The 20,082-nt window shown below is 50.9% G+C and overlaps 1 long non-coding RNA gene across 1 annotated transcript; it reads right to left on the bottom strand.

Moving 5' to 3' along the window:
* Positions 1-3,666: 3,666 nt before the first annotated feature.
* LOC136293695 (uncharacterized) lies at positions 3,667-5,294 on the bottom strand. Its single transcript, XR_010722222.1, has 3 exons — positions 5,067-5,294; positions 3,982-4,094; positions 3,667-3,892 (listed from the first exon to the last, which is right to left on the bottom strand). It is a non-coding gene; the product is annotated as an uncharacterized lncRNA (long non-coding RNA).
* Positions 5,295-20,082: the final 14,788 nt, after the last annotated feature.

Genomic DNA, 20,082 nt, shown 5'->3' with positions numbered 1-20,082 from the left:
AAAACGTGTCCAGCATTGCTGTCCCCAAACACAGAGCAGAGCTGGGTGAGGGCCCGGCTGCCCAGGCCAGGCCGAGACCCCGCCCTGACTCCTGCCTCAAAGAGAAGTGCCAAACTCCTCAGGAGTTCAGAAGACTTCACCAAACACATTTTTCCGTGCTGACCTGTGCCACCCCGCAGGAGCCAGGCTGTCACCCTAACTTCGCCTGCTTTTCAGTGTTTGCATTTTGTTCTCACACAGCTTCAAGAAAACAATGTATATTTTCAGAATTTATCTCTTTGTTTACATATTTCTCCTCTGGGAGGAGAAAGGTGACCGATGGCGGTCTTCACCAACGAGGTCACAGAGGAGGCAACCTGTGTAGCCAATCTTGTGCCTTCTGAAAGAATTGTATATATAGATGGAGTCGGAAAATTAAATACAGAACTTTCCTGCTGACCTTCCTGCTGCCTGCCTCATTCTTTCGTGTCCCAAAGTGCGACACCGAGCAAGCCTGCCCAGCCCAGGATCCAGAGCTGGTCCAGCTCAGAATAACCCTCCAAGTGCAGGCGGGACCCAGCAGCCCCCCACGGTCCCACCCAACCCCTCCGTCCTCCCCAAAGAGCCCCGTTTGCCATGTGAGGAGGCTGCAGGCTGAGGCACGAGGCGTGGGATCACTCTCATTACTTCCTTCCTCGTAGCATTAATTTGGCTCCCTAATCCAAACAGGGCTTTGCGCAGTTATTAAAGCGGTTTTAATCCAATCAAACACAAACAGCACGGATCAAAGGAGGCCCCAGGGGCGCAGGAAGGCTCGGGTAAAGTTCAGCCCAGCAAATGCCAAGGCTGCTCCTGCTCACACAGCCAGCGCAGGGTGGGGCTCTGCAGGACGTGTGTGCCCCCTTGTCACCCCTGTCCCCACGCCGTCCATGCCATTAAAGTGCCTGGCTAATCACCAGGGAGCCCATCCCAATTAATTCAATTAACATTACATCACGCTACGAGAACGCCGCAACGCGATTTCAGATTAAATCTTGAATTGCTGTGGAGCACAGCTGGTCCTAGATGGAATCAGGGAAAGCTGCTCCTCTCCCTTTCCTTCTGAGCAGGCACAGGCTGGAAATCAGAATTCATCAGGTGAATTTATGGATTTTGTGAAAGCCAGAGGTGTTGATTAATCCAAGACTGTGGGCTTCTTGAATCACTGAATGACTGAATCATTGACTGGTGAGATACCAGTGCTTGGAATTGGACATGAGAGCCCTCCCCAGGCCTGGACATGGGCTTGGCCCTCCCTGCTTCATCGTCAGGCCTGATCCAAGTCCTAAAGAGTGACCAAACCCCCAGTGCTTGGCCACCATTCCTGACACCACCCCAGCATTTCAGCTCTTTTCCCACCCAGGGAGTTTACCTGGGGCCCATCACCCAGTTCTCAGAGGAAACTGGGAATCCCCTCCCAGGTCTCAGAGAGGTGCCCGCAGCCAAACCAGACCTTCCCTCCCTTTCACACTGGTCCCTTTAAAATCCCACTCTGCTCTACTGGAAAATCCCAAAGCTCCCTTTCAGGCAATGGGGAAGAGCCCGTGGTGCTCTGGGAACGACTCCCTGTCAGCCCCACTCCTTGGGAATGCAGTGATGGGATCGCCCTGGGCCAGGTCCTGTGGGGAGGGCAGGGGACACAGCCACGGCATGTGGGCAGGACAGGGACAGAATGTGACACAGGGCAGGACAGAGGCAGCAGGAGGCTGGAAAAACGCTGTTTCTACAATTCTTCTGGAGCTTTCCCAGTGCCCCTCATCTTTCTGTAGGTGTCTGTGCACCCTCAGGGCACCCAGCAGGGCTGAGCTCTTGTCCCCAGCCCTGTGACCCTCTGAAGGGTAGTTTCTGTGATTGCCCACAGATCTCTCAGGTGTCACTGTGAGGGGCAGTTTCTGTAAAAAAAGAAGTTTCTGCAGAGCCCAGCATCCCCTGTCCTGCTGGGACAGCTTCGCTCCCAGCCAAAATCCCCCAGAGCCCTGCTGGGGAACATCCCCACGTGCACTGGGCACACCAGGGCTTCGGACTGTCTGGAGCACAGCACACCCTGCACTCCAAGGATGCTTTTCCTGCCTCCTTCATTAACTGGATCCAGTGATGAGGCTCTCTGGGAGCTCTCAGGGAAGTGTTCTACAGTGAGGGTGGGGAGGCCCTGGTACAGAGCGCCCAGAGAAGCTGTGGCTGCCCCTGGATTTTGCAGCAGCGCTCTTGTTAGAGGGTGGAAATGAGCTGAGACACAGACTCCTTATTTGTCACAGCAAGAAAAGGGTCCTGGTTTGTTCCTCTTTACAGCTCAGCCATCCTTAATCCAACCACTCATTGACTCTGGCTGCAGCAGCTCCTGCTGCTCCTCCTCCTCCTTGCAGCCTCTGACTGCTGGTTATTGCCTGCTAAACTCTGACTGCAGGGATTGGTGTGAGACTGTGACTGCAGGGATTGGTGTGCACACACTGTGACTGCAGGGATTGGTGTGACTGTGACTGCAGGGATTGGTGTGACTGTGACTGCAGGGATTGGTGTGAGACTGTGACTGCAGGGATTGGTGTGAGACTGTGACTGCAGGGATTGGTGTGACTGTGACTGCAGGGATTGGTGTGAGACTGTGACTGCAGGGATTGGTGTGAGACTGTGACTGCAGGGATTGGTGTGACTGTGACTGCAGGGATTGGTGTGAGACTGTGACTGCAGGGATTGGTGTGACTGTGACTGCAGGGATTGGTGTGACTGTGACTGCAGGGATTGGTGTGACTGTGACTGCAGGGATTGGTGTGCACACACTGTGACTGCAGGGATTGGTGTGACTGTGACTGCAGGGATTGGTGTGACTGTGACTGCAGGGATTGGTGTGACTGTGACTGCAGGGATTGGTGTGTGACTGTGACTGCAGGGATTGGTGTGAGACTGGGGCTGCAGGTATTGGTTCAGACTGTGACTGCAGGGATTGGTGTGAGACTGTGACTGCAGGGATTGGTGTGACTGTGACTGCAGGGATTGGTGTGAGACTGGGGCTGCAGGGATTGGTTCAGACTGTGACTGCAGGGATTGGTGTGAGACTGTGACTGCAGGGATTGGTGTGTGACTGTGACTGCAGGGATTGGTGTGAGACTGGGGCTGCAGGGATTGGTTCAGACTGTGACTGCAGGGATTGGTGTGCACACACTGTGGCTGCAGGGATTGGTGTGACTGTGACTGCAGGGATTGGTGTGCACACACTGTGGCTGCAGGGATTGGTTCAGACTGTGACTGCAGGCTTTTACCTGGCTAGACTGTGGCTGTTGGAATTAGTGTGCAGACTGTGTCTGCAGGTCCCAACAACACCTCCAACTGCAGCCCCAAACTGAGCTCACAGCAGTGATTCTGTCTCCCCAGGATCCTTCTGCTTCATGATCCTCTTGTTCCCTCTTCCTCAAGGTTCCTCCTCCTTCATGATCCCCCTCACCAGCTCACCCACTCCCTTATATCACACTTATCTCTATTGGATATTGCTGTGACTCATCAGGGACGAGGCTGTATTGGGTAATTAACACAGTTCTTACTTATCAGGGGTGAGGTCACCTGTATTCCCTTCTCCTACACCTGGATTCCTGGCAGTGCCCAAGGCAAGTTGGACACTGGGGCTTGGAGCAGCCTGGAACAGTGGGAGGTGTCCCTGCCCTTCCTGGGTGGGCTTTGAGGTCCCTTCCCACCCAAACCTGTCTATAATGCTACAACAGCTCTGGTGGGGCAGCAGAGCAGGAAAGTGTCCATTACCCACCCCGAACAATCCCCTGCTTCCTCGTTTTAAAAAGTTGAGTTTGAAGAGAAATTCATCCCTCTTCCCTTTGAATTTTCCTTCTGATCTCCGTGCAGGAATATTTCAGGGGTTGCGCTGCACCAACTGGAAAGTAATCACATAAAGCTCCTGTCAGGATTTCTTAGTGCTCCAGCTAATGAAAGGACAAATAAAATACCAGCATTATCGCCAACCTTTGAAAGTTGCCTTTCTGAGGAGTCCTTTTTAAGTGCTAATTAATCAAATCAGTGATATTTTTCCAGGGTCAGTGACTCATTACTGCTGCACTCGCTGGAAGTGAGGAAGGCTGAAAAATTAAAGTAAATAGATCATAATTCTTCCATAGATGGTCAAGCTGTGTTTGAGGCAGCAGCAGCATTCTCTTGAGTCAAGCCCGTTCTGAATCACGTTTTTCTCCCTCTCTCCCTCCTTTTGATGGCACTACAAAAGCAAGAGATGACATTAGGAAAAATTGCTCCATCGACATCTGACCAGCACTTGTCTGGTGCAGAGGAGCAGCACCAGGGCCACCCTTCCCTGCCTCCAACCCCACGGGAGCCTGTGGGAGGAAAGTCACCACACTGCCACCAAGGCTCACCCCTGAATTCAAACCTGGCTGGGACTGCACGGCTGTGGAAGGATTCAAGGCTGTGCAGCAGAAATTGGGTTTTCCCTTAGGTGGAAAATAGGGAATGAGTGAAACCTCATTCCCTGCACCCTGGCACCCTCCCAGCTTTTCAAATTGTCTATGCAGAAAGGAGTGCTGGGAAAGGGGTGTCAAGAGGAAATGCAAAGAGGGCAGTGATAGGAAGAGGCAGAGAGAGGGGACTGATGGAAGATCCCAGAATGGTTTGAGTTTGAAGGGACCTTAAATCCCGCCCAGTGCCACCCCTGCCATGGCAGGGACACCTCCCACTGTCCCAGGCTGCTCCAAGCCTCAGTGTCCAGCCTGGCCTTGGGCACTGCCGGGGATCCAGGGGCAGCCACAGCTGCTCTGGGAACCTGTGCCAGGGCCTGCCCACCCTGCCAGGGAAAGATTTCCTCCTAAAATCCAATCTTGTCCCACCCTGTTTCACTTAAAGCAATTCCCCTGTGTCCTGTCCTGTCATCAAGAGGGGTAAGAAATAAAGAAGGGTAAATCCAGCAGGGGAGAGACAGATTGGTGTATAAAGCATGTGAGAAGAGGTGATGGAAAGAAAATAATGAAGCAAAGAGAACAAGGAAACTCAGTTAAAAGAAAAACATGTTTTAAACCATCTCACAAATGAACATTTCTTACACGAGGAAGCCCAGGCTGGACAGAAGTGGGAAGTTCCAGAGGGATTTTCCATGTCAGCTGAAGCTCTGCACAGGAGAGGCGAATCACAGAATCGCTGAGTGTGAAGAGACCCACAGGATCCAGTCCAACTCCTGGGCAGAGGCAGCTCTGGAAAAGCTCCAAGCCCCCAGCTGAGCCGGGAGAGGGAGGAGCAGCAGCAGAGGTGATGGCAGCAGCACATTAAATACAGAATCCATTTACAGGTCGATGGGTCTGCGTGTGAGCCCGGAACCTCGCCCTGATCAGCTGCACACGTCTGCCCAACACCAGCCCATTTCATTTATCATCATCTTCCAGAGGAAACGCACTCAGACATTAACCCAACGCAGCTGAGCACGGGGAGGATTTGTCTTCATCAACACAATGCAGTATTCAAGGTCTCCCAGAGCCTCTGTTGGAGGAAAACCTTTGTGTAATCTCAATGCCAATCTCAATGCCACAGAAACACAATTTAGGGCTTGACATTATGAGTTATTACAGGCTATTAGACAGGTTTTTTTTTTTTTTCATTTCTTTTGTTAACTAACGTCTGTCCTCAGAATCAAAATTATATGCAGCAATATCTCTGCACAATTGCACGGGGATGATCTAGAGATTGAAACAAAAAGAGTTGGTGGAGATTTTAGCTTCAACAGAATCTCCAGCTTCAACAAACTTTGTGTCATTTCAGATTTGCCAGAGACTCCACACCACCACAGGGGACACGACAGGGGATAATCTCAGAATTCCAGAGGGGTTTGGGTTGGAAGGCCCCAAATCCCACCCAGTGCCACCCCTGCCATGGCATGGACACCTCCCTCTGTCCCAGGCTGCTCCAGCCCCAGTGTCCAACCTGGCCTTGGGCACTGCCAGGGATCCAGGGGAATCCACAATCCCTCAGAAATGTTGTTGTTTTACAGGTACAGCCCAAACACTCAACGCTTTGGTGTTTCTCCAGCTCAGGGCAGAGCAGTGTGCTGGAATTTTCTCCTGATAAGGAAAGGCCCAAAATCCCAAACCCATGCATTTTTGTGCTCATTATCCCCCTTTTTCAGCCCATGGGAAGTGGCTGAGCACCTCTGGCTGACTGTGCCCATTTCCCCTCTCCTTCCCCTGCTGCTCTGCACAGTCAATTGCACAATTTTGGGCAGGGTCAGCCTGGAATAACAACGGTGCCCAGTGGGGCTCGGGGCTGCTGGGCAGCAGAAACATTTCATGTCCAGACTTTCGGGTTATCACAGAAAAAGAAACCCCAAGTCATTACATGCTGTATTTTTTTAAGGAAATTTGGTGTCCCAAGGACCAGGAGATGCTTGTTTGTCCATCTAATGGATCTGTGCCCCAGGAAGCCACCCATGAAGTCTGCTTGGATTTGGGGGGGGCTTATTTTATATATAAATATTGATATAATGAAATATATAAAAATATATAAATACATTTATATAAAAATATATACATGTATAAATACACAAATGTATACAGATATGTATTAAATACTTATAGAATATATTAAAAATGTTTGTATATGTTATTTAAATACATAAATAAAGATATAAATATAAGTTACAGACCAGACCTTTCATTTCTCATCCCATACCAGACCTCAGCAGCACCTCACCCCCAGCTGCTGAGGAGTCTCTCAGTCTGCCCTGGGTGATGAGCGCAGCATCTTCCCATGAAAACAGGAATTAAAGAGATTTTCCTTTGCCAGGGACAGTTGAGGAATGACACCCAGCTTGTGTGTGGCTGAGGGGTGCCTGTTTTTATGCAATAAACCTCTAAAACTCTGTATAAGAAATCAGATGAGCCGAGTGAAAACAAGAAGGGTTTGGTTTTTTGTTGGGTTTTTTTTTTTTTCAGGAGGGAACACATAAAAGTTTGCTTTTAGTGGAGAAAAAATATTGGCAGTGCTAAAGGCCCTGTGAACCCCCCTGTGTGGAAGGCAGATTTGATAGGATTGTTAAAATTAAAAGCAGAATGTACATATCCCCACTGCTTCTGTAATGATGATTCAAAGCCCTGAAATTGTTCTTTCTGGGTTTATTTCTCCCCCAGCCTGTTTGGAGCAGGTTTGGCTGCAGGCACTGAGACATTCCCACAGCCCCTCATCCAGACAGCGTGAACATTTCCCTCCATGGGCACAAATCTCCTCCAGGCTCTGCTACACTCATGACTGGTAATTAAAAGACTCAGAAAACCTCCAGGACTACACCCACACACCCGAGAGCCACATGGCAACCTGCTGCTGCTGAGCCCTGATAATGGCCTAATTAATTTTCTGCAAGAGAACAAAGTTGAAAAATCACCTCCACAAAAACCAGCTCCATCTTTGCTGCATCCCAACATCCCCGTGGCTGCGCTCAGGGAGGATGGACAGACAGCCCAGGCCAGGGCAGGTGGCCAGAGCTGGGCTCCAGGGGTTGGGTTTGTGCAGAGTTTATGGAATTGTGACCTGTTCTTTCTTTGGGCCCAGCACCAGCATCATCCAAGGTCAGACTTGGAATGCTTTGGGTGGGAAGGGACATTAAATCCCACCCAGTGCCACCCCTGCCATGGCAGGGACACCTCCCACTGTCCCAGGCTGCTCCAAGCCCAATGTCCAGCCTGGCCTTGGGCACTGCCAGGGATCCATGGGCAGCCACAGCTGCTCTGGGAATTCCAGCCCAGCCCTTCACAAGGAAGAATTTCTTCCCAATATCCATTTAAATCTCCACTTTTCCAGTGGGAAGCCACTCCCTGTGCACCTCCCAGTCTCCCACATTCCAGCCTGGCCTTGGGCACTGCTGGGGATCCAGGGGCAGCCACAGCTGCTCTGGGTACCCTGTGCCAGGGCCTGCCCACCCTCACAGGGAGGAATAACATGGATAAAGTTCTAATCCTCTGGAAAGAGGGATTGACCCTGAACCTGCTCTTCATGCCCAGATTCTCCAGGGGTCACTCCCAACAGCCCACTGGACAGGTGGCACCCCCAGCATGTGACACCTGGGCTGGTGGCACCAAGAGCTGGGCACGGCACCAAGAGTGATGGGAAGAGGTCGGGTCCAAATTAACACAGTGTGGGAAAAGCAAAACCGAGATGAGATGTTGGAATAACTTTTACCAACCCTTACAAATGGCCCTTATCTCGTCTCCAATCTGCGGAGCAGTGCCCGGGAAGGGATGAGAGCTCAGCTGAGCACTTTAGGGTAATGTTATTCATAAGCAAGGCTTATCTCCCTCCGTACAGCTTGCATATTTTTTTATAAATATCTGAATTCCTTAACCACTCACGGTTTGGGAGGCGAGAGATTCGTGTCTCACCTCGTTTCCCAGAGGAAATGGATTTATGGCCGCTGTACAGCTGCCTCCTAATTACTGCGAGGTTTTTGGCCGGCTGGGTTTGATGAGCCCTCCTCAATATCAACTCTCCAGGTGTGAGGGGAACAGAGTCAGGCTCTGACACTCCCTGGGAATCCCAGGCAGCGCTGGAAGAGGAGGGAATGTGCTGACATAGCACTTCTCTCCATGCCGGGATCAGGCCCTGCAAACAAAACCCGGAGAGTTTCCTCCCCGACAAAATAAAGAAGAGAGAACCTCAGCAATCCTGGAGGCATTCCTAGAGCCAGACTTGCCAACAGCTTTCAAACCCACACCTACAAAGAGGGTGGCTTTTAATTCACTTAAAATGGCAGATTAAAGTTGGCCACTGTCACCGTGACTTTGTCTGCTTCAAATTTTTTCACGGCTTGAAGCAGCAATTTATTGTTTTGTACTGAGAGTTTCAGGAAAGTCAAGCTGAGAGTGGTTCCCAGGGAATAAATCATCTCACTGCGATAAACATTTCCCTTAAAATTGCTTTTTCCACAGTTTATTAGACCTTTTATTTCAGAGGAGGTAGTTTCACAATTTTTTCTCCACAGTTTTAGTGATTGATAATTAAGCTCATGTGGTTTGACTCTTTCTGTGATTCCAAAGGCAAATCTTCATCTCGCCCACCCAACACTCACCTACAACGTGTTCTGTTGCAAAATAAGAGAACAATGGAAACGGGGTAAGAACAGGTAAAGATTCCTTATGGAAAGGGCTGTCCAGGCCTGGAGTCCTGGAGGTGCCCGAGGCCAGGTTGAACAGGGTGGGGAGCACCCTGGGACAGTGGGAGGTGGTCCTGAATGTCCCTTCTAACACAAACCACTCTAGCTTTCATTTCATTTTTTACTTCTCCAAGCTGACTTTGATTAAACTTGGCCAGCTTTTTTGGTATTAACAGAATCACGCCAACAGAACTTCCTCCCCTGAGTGAGTTCTCCCACACTCGTGCAGAAAGGGCAGGCGTGCCCAAGAATTCTCATCAAGAAAGGATTTCTCAAACGAAATAGGGAATGGCATCCTTAGTTTGTCATATGGGGAGCTGAGGATGGCTGCAAGTCTTGTCCTGGCTAAGGCAGGGAATTTCAGATCCCAAAATCTCAACTCAGCCATCCTTAGCCCTCGTTTGATGAAGCTGCTTTGCCACCTCCTGCTTTGTGTTCTTCACTGCCTGGTAGCACTGCAGCCTTTTCATTCTTAGAAATGGGCCATAACCGCTGTGATCCAAATAAATCCATCTCGCCTTTCAATAGAAACAATGAAAAGATAGATAAGGAACAAAAGCTGAGGGTTCTTTGTCACATGTTCATAAATGAATAAAAGTACATGATGGAAAACTCTGAAACAACATCCAATCACTGGTGGTGCTTATAAGAGACACATCACTAATGCTTCATTTAACTTTGCAATATCTTAAACTCCCTCATTTTGTGAAGCTGGAATTATTTATGAGACAGTTTATTATGAGCAGATTAATATTCATTGGACAGTTGGCAGAAGATGTATGCTCCCATCTCGGCTTGTTTTGCAGGAGAACAGAGCCATCACTTTGGGAGCTGTGGACAGAGAACTGATTGCAATCAGGCTTATGCAGGAGTTCATTAGCCACCAGGATGTCTGTGAGGAAAGGCATCACTCAGGCAATCAGTGCCTGGCTGTGGGGCACGAGCAGCTCACTGAGCCCCTGGTTTGTGGCCCGTGCTGTGCTGGGAGATGTTCACAGACAGATAGGAGAGAGTTTATCAACTGATAGCTCTGCTTCACATGAGCCCTGATGGAGCCAGCTCCTCAGGTACCTGGAAATAGGTTCCTGTTGCAGCAGCCCTCTTGTTAGGGGGCAGAAATGAGCTGAGACACAAAGTCCTTGTTACACACAGCATGAAAAGGGTCCTGCTTTATTCCTCTTCATGGCTTGGTCAACTCCAACCATTCACTGACTCTGGCTCCAGCAAGGTCCTACTGGAGGTTTCTCTTGCAGCCTCTGACTGCAGGGATTGGTGTGCAGAGACTGTGACTACAGGGATTGGTGTGACTGTGACTACAGGGATTGGTGTGACTGTGACTGCAGGGATTGGTGTGACTGTGACTGTGACTGCAGGGATTGGTGTGACTGTGACTGCAGGGATTGGTGTGACTGTGACTGCAGGGATTGGTGTGAGACTGTGACTGCAGGGATTGGTGTGACTGTGACTGCAGGGATTGGTGTGACTGTGACTGCAGGGATTGGTGTGACTGTGACTGTGACTGCAGGGATTGGTGTGACTGTGACTGTGACTGCAGGGATTGGTGTGACTGTGACTGCAGGGATTGGTGTGCACACACTGTGACTGCAGGGATTGGTGTGAGACTGTGACTGCAGGGATTGGTGTGCACACACTGTGACTGCAGGGATTGGTGTGACTGTGACTGCAGGGATTGGTGTGAGACTGTGACTGCAGGGATTGGTGTGACTGTGACTGCAGGGATTGGTGTGCACACACTGTGACTGCAGGGATTGGTGTGTGACTGTGACTGCAGGGATTGGTGTGTGACTGTGACTGCAGGGATTGGTGTGCAGAGACTGTGACTGCAGGGATTGGTTTGCACTCTGACTGAAGGCCTTTACCCAGCTAAACTGTGACTGCAGGGATTGGTTCAGACTGTGACTGCAGGCTTTTACCCAGCCAGACTGTGTCTGCAGGTTCCAACAACAGCTCCAACTGCAGCCCGAGACTGAGCTCACAGCAGTGATTCTCTCTCCCCAGGATCCTTCTGCTTCGTGATTCTCTCCTTCCTGCTCCTCAAGGTTCCTCCTCCATGATGATCCTCCCCACCACAGCTCACCCCCTCTTTTATCTCAGTCATGCTTGTTGGATATTGTTGTTACTCATCAGGGGCCAGGCTGTACTGGGTAATTAACACAGCTGTTACTCATCCGAAGTGAGGTCACCTGTATTCCCTTCTCCTACAGTTCCAAGCTTGGCAGAACGCAGTGTAGGTGCACAGCCTGCCAGGCTTCCCAAACCTCCCCTCACCTTCCTTTGGGATAACTGCAGTTATTTACTGCCAGGCATCGGCTTCCAGAGGATTCCTGCAAGTCCAGTCCCTGCCTCTGCCCTGTCTCTCCAGTCACCGAAATCCCTGGCAAGGCAACAGAGCAAACACCATCGGGAATGTCCCAGGTGGGGATGCCCGGGGGCTGTGGCTCCGAGGATCCCTGCAGATCCTGACCATGCTTGTTGAACTCACAGTGAGACACCCGGGCAAAACCAGCAGGAGATTTCCAGATCGATGAGACAGCACAGACAAGGAGCAAACACACACACAGAGAGATTTGTTTGCTGTTTGTTTGTGGGGTGACAAAGGGGAATGGGAGAGATGGAGAGCTGACCTCCAGCAGCCACCACAGGTGCCTGTGCCCCATCCCACAGGGAGCCCACCCCACCCTCTGGCTCCATCCCAGCACCTGCCCGAGCCCAGGGGCTGCTGTCCTTACCTAAGGAAAGACTTTTTAGGAATCCCTCCCAGCACGAATCCATCAATACCTGTTATTTATTGGCTGCTGCTGAACAGAACTAAGGCAGGTGCCGAGCAGGATGCCCACCCCCACACGGTTCCAGCAGATCTCAGCAATCACACGGAAAATAAAAGAACCCCAGCTTTGCTGCCTGCCCCCATCACCTGAGAGCCATCAGGGTGCGATGGCAGCAGGAGCAGACATGGAACTGTCACATCCAGACAGACACTGCAGTGATGCTCTCACCCAGAGACAGCAGGGATGAGTGAAGGAGGATCGATGGAAAAACCATTTGTGCTTCTGGAAGTGGCGCGACTCGGGACTCTCACAGTGACAGAGGTTTCCTCACTCACGCCACGGCTGCTGCTGCCTTTTGTCATTCACGGGTGCTTCACTCAAGCCTTCCACTCACTTCTGTCAGCCCGGCAGCACCAGGAGGCTCCTAATGAGCCTCTGCTGTCTGTGGGATTCGCCCGCGGTGAGGATGAACGTTCCCCAGATCAGGCACCGAGCACCCCTGGACACACCTGCGCAGGGAATTCATCTCCCCGGGACTCCCAGCAAAGCTGTCCTTGAGCTCTCCTCTCAGCGCTGCATTTCCTGCATGGCTCCACGGCCGGCTGCACAAATCACCCTGTGGATAATTACCTGATGACACCTAATTAGCGATGGCAGCCGCCAACGAGGGCACCTCGGAGCTTCGCGCCGGGCCTCACGCAGAGAAATCGAACCTGGCTGTGGCTCCATCTCTCTGCAGCCCCCCAGGCACAGCTGCAGCTCCTCAGCAGCACGGCCAGAGAAGGGGATAAACTCATGGCAGCTCCTGAAATGGCAAATTTAAAACTCCCTGTCCAGTTCCAGCACTGGGTGTCTTTAGGAAATGTGTGACTCAGGAACTAAACCTCTTCCTTCACACACTCCTGGGGGCTGGAAGGGACTCCAAAGCCCACCCAGGAACATCTCCCACTGTCCCAGGCTGCTCCAAGCCCCTTCCAGCCTGGCCTGGGACACTGCCAGGGATCCAGGGTTCATCTCCTGTACCCCTGAGCACAGACCCAGGCTAGCTTTTCACCGTATTTTGACTTTTTTTGCTTCTCCCCATGCTGCCAGCTCCATTCTGGACCTGACCAGGGCAGCCATGGGCAGCTCCAGCCTTGTGCCAATAAAATCCCAACCTTCCTTGTGTTGTCCCTCCAAACATAACTTTTCCTGGCCAGAAGCGAGGCCAAGAACCCCCCTGGCTCATCCTGCCCTTCCCACTGCTCTCCTGCCAGCCCTGCTGCTCCCCACACACGCAGCAGAAAAGGAATCTCACCTCATCTTCATCATTTAATATAAAACTAGGTACACTGAGGTCAATGATTCACCTGGAGCAGTGCAAAGATCGTTCTCAGCTGGAATTTTTTATTTCCCATTAAGCTTAAACACCCAACTCGAGAAAGGCCCCTCCTCACCTCACCCCCTCTCCCAAAGCCAGGGGGGTTCGGAGAGTCAGGAGAAGGCACAGAGCTACAGCAAACGAAAATGAAAAACCCATTGCATGCTCAATTTACCCTCTGATTTCTTATCATATTAACAACATAGAAAAAATTGGGGTTTTTCCACCAACACCATCACTTGTGACCCCCCAGCCTGAGCCCAGCCATAACATTATTCCCTGGGAACCCTTGAAACCAGACAAGTTAATGTATGTACAGGAAAAATCAACCACCTCTGAATCTCCTAACGAGCCCAGAGCTTTTGTAATAAGCCTATTTTTGGTCTGGGTATTTATAACTATCCCACCCGAAACTGAAAAGAAGGAGCAGTTCATAAATTGATCCAGTATTTGCATAAAATATGTGGCTGGAGCTAATGCTAATGAGTTCCTGAGAGCGTTGCACCCAAAAGGAAAAGCAAACAGTGCTCACTGAGTGGCCAAAATTCCCACACACCCCGAAATTGAGCGGTTTCCTTCTGCATGAAAAGACAGAGACAGGGAGCTCTCCAAGGCCCCAGCACAGGGCACCAGGGACACATTTCAGACAGCCCTGAGCCAGAACTGATCCCAGATCAGCTCCACGGGAGTGACAGACACGGGCAAAGCTCTGGGAACAGAGAGAGTTCTTCAGCAGGCACCAGGAGGGGCTGAGACCACCCTGGAACCCCAGACAGGGGGAATCCAGCCACGTCCCCGGCCCAGCCTGGGCAGCACCCGGGGCACTGGGCAGGGAGGGGCAGGAAGAGGCTGTGGGGTGGGGCAGGATGGGGCAGGATGGATGGATGGATGGAGGGATGGATGGATGCATGGATGGATGCATGGATGGATGCATGGATGGATGGATGGGGCAGGATGGATGGAGCAGGATGGATGGGGCAGTGATGGGGCAGGATGACACCAACCCCCAGGGAGCAGGGAAATGGGAACCAGGCAGTCCCTGAAGGCACCGTGGAACGCCTCAGAGCCACTCACCAGGACAGCACTGAGGATCCTCCCCCTCCCAACAGCCCTTCCCACCCCTCCCATCCCCTCTGGCTGTCCTGCCCCCTCCCAGGGCCGGGATGTGCCCCCAGGGGCGGGCAGTGCCCACCTGGGCCTCACCCTCTGCTGCCCATGGGTGCACCAGGGACAGCCTGCCCTGGGATCCCAGCCTGGTCTGGTGGGAAGGGAGCTCAGAGCCCCTCCAGTGCCACCCCTGCCATGGCAGGGACACCTTCCCCTGTCCCAGGGACACCTTCCCCTGTCCCAGGCTGCTCCAGCCTGGCCCTGGGCACTGCCAGGGATGCAGGGCAGCCACAGCGCGGTGCAGTGCTGGTGCCTGCGGGAACAGAGGCACAGAGCTCTTTGTTCTTGCCAAAGTTCAATAAAGCTGAATTTACCTGGTGGGTGTTTTGTACCCCAAACCCGCCACAATCCTGTGGTGGTGGGAGAAGGGGAGAAAAATCAAGTGGAGGGGCCAGAAAAGCTGTGAAAGGCAGCTCGAGGGCCTCCAGAGGAGCCCTTTGAGATAACCCTGTCCCCATTTCTGTGTGCAGAGCTCCCTCAGCCCATCCCACACACACTTGGTGCTCGGCTCTGAAGGAGAACTGCCACTGTGTTCTCTCCTGTCACAAAGTGTTGTTTGCCATTTCCCTTCCTTTCCTCTGGACTCTTTTGGTTTAAAGCCACAATGGGAATTGTATTTGTCTCCCCTCAGCCCCAACCAGCTGTGAGTTCTTTGCTTTGCCATTTCATATTTCCCATTTTCCTCCTTTCCCACCTTACAAACTCACCGTGTTCAAACCCAGAGAAGTCCTCAGAACTTCCCTGCACAAAACTTGGCTGAGTTTTCTGCAGGAGCACGGAGAGGGAACCCTGTACCCGTTATTAACTCTAATAGACGACAACTCTCAGTCCCTTCTGCTCTACCCAGAGACTCTCTGCTTTGTCTTAATTACCTGCAGCGGCTCTGAGTGCCAAGAACCAGCTCAGCACCGGGTTTGTCGTGCTAAAAGCTGCACATGAACACCTCCCACCCTGAGGGGCGGCACTGCAAACTCCAAGGGATGAGGCTGCCACTCCCAGAGAGGTGACAGGAGCGCAAAGCCAGCAGGAGCAGCACATTCCTGGCACTCCTGCCAGGCTGGACAGGGCTGGGAGCAGCCTGGGACAGGGAGAAGTGTCCCTGCCCACAGCAGGGGTGGCACTGGGTGGGATTTAGGGTCTCTCCAACCCAGAGCAGCCCGGGGTTCTGTGGTTCCATGAAGCCCCCGTGCCCTGTGGCACGGTGTGAGCTGTGCTGTGCCCACACCCATCCCTTGGTGCTGAACCCCGCACTGGCTCCGGGCACAGGGAGGGAAGTGTTGTGCTGACTGCTGGATCCGACGCAGTCAAGGCACCTGATGGAAAGCCTAAAGTCCTGCCAAACCCTAGAATCCCGAGTCAGGGTTCTCAGCTCCTGCAGCAGGGAAAGGATCTGAGTTGCCTGAGCCGAGGAGCTGACAGAGGAGAAAAGCTCCAAACCGATCCCCTTCCTGTTCAGAACGGGTTTTTCAGTGGCAGAGTCATTTGGCTTCTCCTTTACACGGTGTGACAGCTGTCAGCACCCAGCAGAGGTGGGGACAAGGGTGCAGGGCAGGGTGACACTGGTCACCGTGGCTCCAGGGCACAGCGTGACACCGGGCTGTGCTTGTGTGTGCTGGATTTGTCCCTTCAAAGCTTTCATTTAAAGGTTTCTCCGCTGTTCGCTGCTTCTTGTGATTCCAGCAACCCACACATCTCTCTGAGCCTGAATTATGAACAGCTCTGAGCGTCCCAGGGGTAGAGGAGTGCTCTCAGGGGGGGCTGACCTTGAAAGAATCGTTCTGCAGGGCTGAGATGTTTAAAACCTTCAGCTGCTTCCAGAATTAACCCTGGAGCCCCCCAGCCTCCTGCCCCACTGCTCCATCTCCTCCCTTCCCCATCCCAGCCCTGTGCACAGGCATTTTCTCCTTCACCCCAGGCTGCTGCTCGGATTTCCTGCCCTCCCTTCATTCGGCAGCACCATCACTGCTAACCTCTGCGAAATATTTGTAATCGGAATTAAAATTGTCGTTTGGATGGGAGTTGTAATTTGTATAGACATCGTAATTTGTATAAAAACACATTTCCTCCAGCAAATACTTTGCTTGGCTTTTATGTTTGCTGGGTTTGGAACACAACGAACGCCCTCACTGCAGATCTAGTTTCCTTCTGAATTCTTAAAAGGCAGAAAAATGGTTAAGGATTCGTAAACTCTTCTCCTATATTTTCAGAAGTGGAAAACAAATGAAGTGAGTTTCATTTCAGGAGAGTTTGGGGGTTTTTTTCAAATACTCTCCAGGGCAAAATTTTGATGCAGCAGCAGCAGCAGTCAGGTTGTCTCACGCATGAACAGCATCATATATAAAATATATATATATATATATATAAATATATATCTCTGAGGTTTCAGTGTTTGAAGTGGTGCCGGCAACGGCCTCTGTTTTCTCCGTTGCATTAATTCCCAGCTGCACAGGGGCTGTGCCCTCCGGGTCAAGAGCGTGGCTGGACAATTCCCTCCCTTTTCCCATCATCCGTGCCGCATTCCCCGAGCCCGGCTGGATGGAACCCAGCCCTGCCCGACGCCAGAGCCCTGCCCTTCCTGCGGTGGGTGCCGTTCATTATCCCTGCCATTAATTGTGAATGAACCAGCAGCTGCTCGGTGCTAATGAGGCGCAGCACAGAGAATTCTCTGGGTGGCTGCAGCTCCCGGCTTGGCAGCCTGCCTGCAACTCATGGAATCACAGAGAGCTCGTGGAATCGCACCCTGCCTGCCTGGCAGGGCACCCCGAACCTCATCCAGCCCCTGCCACCACATCAGGTTGCTCCAAGCCCTGTCCAGCCCAGCCTTCAGAGCTCTTGGAAGGGATTTGGCTCGATAGGAGCTGAGGTCCAAGCTGGGTTTAGCTTTTCCTTGAGTTATGGCAACAATTCATGCGCTGACTGTGTGTTTTTAAGTGGGAAAAGCAGGAATACTCATTCGTTCCAAGTAGATTCCCTGCTTTTACAGTTATCTGCAGTGCTACATCAAACTGAGAGCAGATTTAGGTGGGATTTTGGGCGGGAATTGTTCCCTGGGAGGATGGGGATGGAATTCCCAGAGCAGCTGTGGCTGCCCCTGGATCCCTGGCAGTGCCCAAGGCCAGGTTGGACATTGGGCTCGGAGCAGCCTGGGACAGTGAGAGGTGTCCCTGCCAGGGCAGGGGTGGCACTGGGGGGCTTTGAAGTCACTCCCAATCCATTCCATGGTTCCAAGTGCCCGTGTCACAATGCCTGCAGGCCTCTGAACCACCCCCATGTCCCTGGGACTGTCAGAACATGACAAAGCACCAGGAGATGGAGAAAACAAAGGGATTTATGGGTTGGAGCTGAGCAGGAATCCCGGCTGGGCAGCCCTGCCCGTGCCATCAGGTGTCCCTGTGAGCTGGGGACGCTGCAGAGGCCCTGCCTGGCACTGGGGCAGTGCTGGGGCCGAGTGCTGCCCTCCTGCTCGGGGCAGAGCCCAGCCTGGGACAGCTCTGAGCCCAGGAGCTCCGCCAGGTTTGCTTAGGCTGCTCCTAACTCCCACTGGGTGCCGTCACTGCCGCCCTCAGGGGAGCACACCCCTCAGTGACACCGTGGCCACTGACAAACCCAGGTGTTCTGGGTCACACCCCTGGAAATGGCATTTTGGGGCAGGTGAGGGGACACTGAGTGTGACAGGAAGCCCCCAGAGTCAGCGGCAGAGCGGAGGCCTGGAGTCATTAGCCAGCTCAGACACTCTGCTGTAAATAATGAGATCACTGCAATTAATTAATGAGGAAAGAGCTACCAGCTCCCATTTAATGTCTGTTTATGTGTACACATGCTAAAAACCATATATATCCAGTGTATATATATATAGTACATATACTTATCTATATGGTGTATATATATCTGTTTATCTATGTGGTGTATATACATTTGTGTTACATATATGGTATACAAATGTGTAATACATGTATATATATCTTTGTTATATCTGTATCATATAGATATAACAAATATATATGTACACACTATACATGTATTACACATTTATATACTATATATGTGAAATATGGTATATCAATGTATTATATACGTATAAATAGATATATATGGTATATCTATTTGTTATATATATATGGTATATATATGGTCTGTATATATATATATATGATATATATATACCATATATATAGAACAAATAGATGTATCATATATATGATACATCTTTTTATTTATATATCTATTTGTTGTATATGTAGTAGATATATTTGTGTTATATATGTAGTAGATATATATTTATATATATAGAAAGGTTCACGTAGCACACACACAGGGGCCGTGGGGGCGGCTGGTTGAGAACTGTGCTCGGAGGTTTCAGAGGGCTCCCCCAACCTAAACAGCCCCAAGTGTCTGTTCTGTGATGAGAAAGGTTTCCCTCTGAAATTCTGGCCACAAGCACTTTACAATATATAAATCAACACCTATAGACAAATACAGGTTGAGGTTCTACTTAACCAGGTGTCCTGGCAGGCTCTCTGGGCTCAGTAGCCAAACCACCTCCCTGCAAACCACAGCAACACCTGCCCAGGAATGTTTGCTTGTCTCCAGCAGCTGAAGATGTCAAGTGAAGCTGAGAAATTCCCCCTGCGGCACAGGAGTTGAATTCCTGACTGGTTGTCACGATTTCAGACCGACAGGGAGCACGTTTGGATTGGGATTTGGGAAGGAATTGTTCCCTGGGATGGAATTCCCAGAGAAGCTGTCCAAGGTCAGGCTGGACAGGGCTTGGATCAGCTGGGATGGTGGAAGGTGTCCCTGCCCAGGGAAGGGCTTTGAGATCCCTTCCAACCCGATTCCATAATTTTATCATTTACAATGGCTTTTCAACAGCTAAAGATCCAGGCCTCCAGTTTACTTTTTCTCTGCATCAAATCTCTTTGATGACCTCACTGAACGGGAGATTCAAGTGAGGAGTTTTTTGGGGTACAGGACAAGAGTTTGGTGAAATAAATATTTTGACAATAAACAAAACCCTAAATTGGGATGTCTCGGTTACTGTGTTGCAAAAGGTCTTTGAAATACCAGTTCTTTTTTTTTTTTCTTTTTTTTTAAATTAGAAGGTCATCAAATTTGCCAGATAACGTTGAAATGCAAAGTATAGCTTTTTGGGGAAATAAAGCATCATGGAATAACTTTCTCCTATTTAAATACCACAGGGCAATGAGAGCTGCTGCACTCAGAATGCAAAGTAGGGAAACACTTAGATTAGAACAATTAGTGCAAAAAACATCTGCATCCCTTGTTAACCATAGGGACCATCCAGCAAAAGTGATTTTTTTTTTCCTTAACGTTAATTGGAATTCATTAAAATAACTTTGCTTCAAAGTAAACATTAAAGCCATTTCTGAGCTTTTTATTTCCATGTTTACCTCATCAGCTTCCATCTGGTTCAGGCTCTCCTGAACAACAGCGGCTTAGAGGGAGAGACTGGACTTTAAAGGAATTATTGCTGTGGCTGAAAGGCTCCAGCTGCTCCCAAACCCAGCCCTGCCTGCTCCTGGTCACTGCTGCCTGTTGCCCTTGTATTAGAGGGTAGAAATGAGCCGAGGCACAGACTCCTGGGTTATCAC

The sequence above is a fragment of the Chamaea fasciata genome, unplaced genomic scaffold (assembly GCF_029207755.1).
Source record: "Chamaea fasciata isolate MVZ Bird 193981 ecotype frontalis unplaced genomic scaffold, bChaFas1.0.hap1 SCAF_9, whole genome shotgun sequence".
NCBI lineage: Eukaryota > Metazoa > Chordata > Aves > Passeriformes > Sylviidae > Chamaea > Chamaea fasciata.
Note: the sequence above shows the minus strand (reverse complement) of the source record. Positions and strands in the feature narration are given on the sequence as shown.